At 36.7% G+C, this 3,887-nt stretch overlaps 1 long non-coding RNA gene across 1 annotated transcript; it reads right to left on the bottom strand.

Moving 5' to 3' along the window:
* Positions 1-318: 318 nt before the first annotated feature.
* Positions 319-1,974, bottom strand: LOC119789330. Its single transcript, XR_005281570.1, has 3 exons — positions 1,634-1,974; positions 512-791; positions 319-436 (listed from the first exon to the last, which is right to left on the bottom strand). It is a non-coding gene; the product is annotated as an uncharacterized LOC119789330 (long non-coding RNA).
* Positions 1,975-3,887: the final 1,913 nt, after the last annotated feature.

Here is a 3,887-nt window from a genome sequence, read left to right on the forward strand (position 1 = left end):
GGGTTTGATCCGTCAGATGGAGTTAAATCACAAAGAATTCAATGTTGAATCGGGGCGGCAGCTAAATGCTAGGTGATGGGTAGCAGCCAAAACGTTGCAATTTCACATAATCCTGACAAGATCCGAAAAACCGTAGCAAAGACTAGCAAGCGGGTGATTATGTATGTTCACTAAGTAAATATTATGTAAATAAACCCTACACTTCTCGCTATAAATGTGATCAAAACCCATTTAAATGCAGAAACTGATTGAAATTATTGATTTTCCCACTAAAAGTTAGAGAAATCTCAGCCATGTTTATACCAAAATGTTACAGTTTCACATTATCCCTGACATCCTAAACTGATTCAGGCGAGACAGAAAATGGGAAGATTCAAAGCATTTATTAAAAATAGCGTGCGGCTGCTTGTCAGCTGTGGCAGGGCCCCTGGATTCTCTGCAGAAGTAGAGGCTCAGGTCAGTCACTTTAAAACTCAAATGAGGAACAACAATCAGCAGGAAAGCCACCAACCTGGCAAAGCTCAGTCCAAGCCCAGAAGAAGGACTGAAGTCCAGAGGAGAGGGACTGACTGCTGTCTAACTACTGAGCTGGGACCAGAGATCCAGGAGAGAAGAGGAGCAGTGTCTTGCAGCAGCCAGAGCAGGCAGGGGAACCGATGGATCCAGGAGGGTAAATCCAAGCCGTGGTTAGAAGACAGGTCCAAGGTCGTCATTGGGCGGAATCCAGGTAACAGTCCAGAAACAGAGCAGAACAGGGGTGGCCAAAACTAAGAGGTCAGAAACAGGCAGAACTAAACACATACAGGAAAGCTAGAATTAGTTTTGTTTGAAGCTCCAATAATCTTGCACCAGAGGCTGGGATCCCGAGGCTTAAATAGCAGCAGGAACAGGTTGATCTGATGAGCGATAATGTGCGCAGGGCGGAGCAAAGCAGATGAGAGCAACAAGCAGGAAAGCCCAGCCTTAAGGTGCCAAGATTATGACAGTCGCTTAAATTGTTTTGGATGTTTAAAAAAAAAAGCACATATTGTTCTTCTTAGACTTTCTGTAACTTTTTTCTTTTAAAACCTTTACAGCTTTTTTGCATGGGTTCAATACAGAAAACTTTGTTTATGGCCGAACAGGACTGAGCACTAAAACTGTGAATGCTGTTTTGATTGTCTTGCTCTCATCTTTGTAAAGACTAATTAAGTGCTGACTAAGGATTATCACATATCTCCCTTTATTTACCTGAAGTAGCGCAGTTACATTTTTCCCCCCTGTAATTTGACCTTGCATATTTGCATTTCATGCTTAAAAAGAACATAATGACTTTATATATTTTAACAGTTTTGTTTTTCATTTATCTTTGCACTAATGTGCTAGTGTCCTATGGTGTACATCATTGCTAAATTTTTTAAAGTGAAGACAGATTGTTAATTATCAAATAAAGACACATCTCTTTATCTCATACACTGCCATAGGTTTAGGGTTTTTATGCACGATTTTATTGAAGGATTTTATTTATCTATCTACACAAAAATGATCAGACAGAGATAAAATATAAAATTTTTCATAATTGATCAGTTTTCTTCATAAACATTCTTATAAATGTATTAAGAATAAAAGCAGTTTTGGATTTAAACAGACATACCTGTAATTTATTTCTTCTTATTGCCTTTCTATGTTCAGTCACTCTTGAGCTCTTGGTTGAAATTTAATAATGATTATATCCCTCCCTAGGTCATGTCACTCCTCTCATGGCTACTCCCCAGAATGACAATGTCTGGACTCTTCTACGTCTGTATCCATCATTGCTCCATCAAACATTATTCACCTGTTTATCTGCTCTCCAATGCTCCATTTCTCGGCCTCCTCCTGGAAAAAAGGGGCAAAAAACGACCAACCAGCATCAATCACCAGCAGGCCATTTTGACATTTACCTTGACTGAATATATATTCTAGATGTCTCAAATTCTTTCTTTTTCATTCATTCATTCATTCATTCATTCATTCATTCATTCATTCATTCAATTCATTTCTTCCTAGTCAAAATTAACATTTCTTCAAATATCTAAAATAACATTCTTCCTATCTAAATACACATTCAGATATCTGAAATGCAATTCTTAAATGATGTCACGTTTCCCATTGATGTGTATTGGGCTTTTACTTCCAGATATCTAAAATAAATCTTCTTCTTATCTAAAAATGAATTCTGACAAGGATGAATTCTAATTTCAGATCTCCATAATAGAGTTACTGCTAGTCATAATTACTATTTTGCATATCAAAAATGAATATAACATTACAGATATCCAGATATCTAATTCTTGACATGAAAAATATATTTCTGCTAGTACATTTATCAACTTCTTGTTTTATGACTAGTTAAATTAGAATTCCATATATTTCAATTTTAATAATGCCTATCTAAAATGTAAAAGTCTTGTAAAATGTTGCTCCTATACTGTTTACATGATGATCACTGCTCCACTTTATAATAGTAATGTTCATTTCACTATTATAAGCTGTAAGCAACATCATTTCATTTATAATACAGTGGGTGTATACAAAATGACAATAAAAGTTGTCTAAGTCTAAGCTGCAGCTGTTTGAGTAAGTTTTTGGCAAACCTGTGAAGACACTGATACAGTGGTCACTTCTAATAAAGATAAATGCATTTTTTTTCTAGATCCTGCTTGGACGTTAGTCTTTTAATCCTGGAAATGCTTTTCAGGTGATAAAAAGGCTGACGTAGTAGAGATAGACAAAAGTGACGCCTAACAGCCACATATCAACGGTTAGCTCCAAAGGCAGGTTCAAAATCTCCTCTGGAGGTCTATAAGACAGTGGACAACAATATAATCTATTAGCATTTTCTGGTGTTGAAAGAAAACTGAAATCGATTAACTTTACTTTCAGAGATTAAGATCAGAGTTAAGAGAAGATTTTTCTGAATTTGTGGTCTTTTTGGGATCTGGTAATGATAATTGGGAAGAGCTGAAACCTAAGTTCCGCACCGCTTGGAATTTGTAGTTTCTCATCATATTAGTAGCTCTTTGGACATAATGACAATTGATGTCATTGACTGAAAAATGGCTCATGCTGATAAAAGGGTGGCTAATTGCGTCACTTGAAGTAATGCGTTTTTTTGGGCTAATAGTTAGCATTTGTTTAACAAGACCAATGAAAAACGTTAAATCTGTCCTCTCAATGTCGTCCTTTACTGGTAGGGATGTTAGAACATCCTCCAGAGACTTTGGGTTATTGTCCAAATGTTCGATGTTAAATGGCATTTTTTTAGGGACCCAGATTACCTCACCCTTTACAATATACCTAGAATAGTAAAGGAATGTATCAAGCCCATCATTTAGCACAGAGGGCAATGGTTGACCCAGCAGAGAAGTAATTTTACTCCATACTTCAGGCTCAGAGCCTCCTTTGAAGATGCGTCTATTAAGGTAGAGATAGACAAAAGTGACGCCTAACAGCCACATGTCAACGGTTAGCTCCAAAGGCATGTTCAAAATCTCCTCTGGAGGTCTATAAGACAGTGGACAACAAAATAACCTATTAGCATTTTCTGGTGTGGAAAGAAAACTGAAATCAATTAACTTTACTTTCAGAGATTCATTGTTTACCAACATTATGTTGTCAGGCTTGATATCTCTATGCACCATCCCCACCTTGTGTAGAAAATTCAGAGCTACCAATACCTGTCCACCAATAACTCGAATCTCACACAAATCCAGCCGACCATGTCTGGATTTCTCCATGTATGTTTTCAAGGTCATTTCCAGCTGTTCAAAAACAAGGAATTCCTTTTCCATGTAAAATAATTCTAATAATATTTCTTTACTCACATCACTAAGATCATTTAACATACTATAACTAATTTGATCTTT

The sequence above is a fragment of the Cyprinodon tularosa genome, unplaced genomic scaffold (genome assembly GCF_016077235.1).
Source record: "Cyprinodon tularosa strain WSP-4 unplaced genomic scaffold, ASM1607723v1 ctg336, whole genome shotgun sequence".
Taxonomy (NCBI): Eukaryota; Metazoa; Chordata; class Actinopteri; order Cyprinodontiformes; family Cyprinodontidae; genus Cyprinodon; species Cyprinodon tularosa.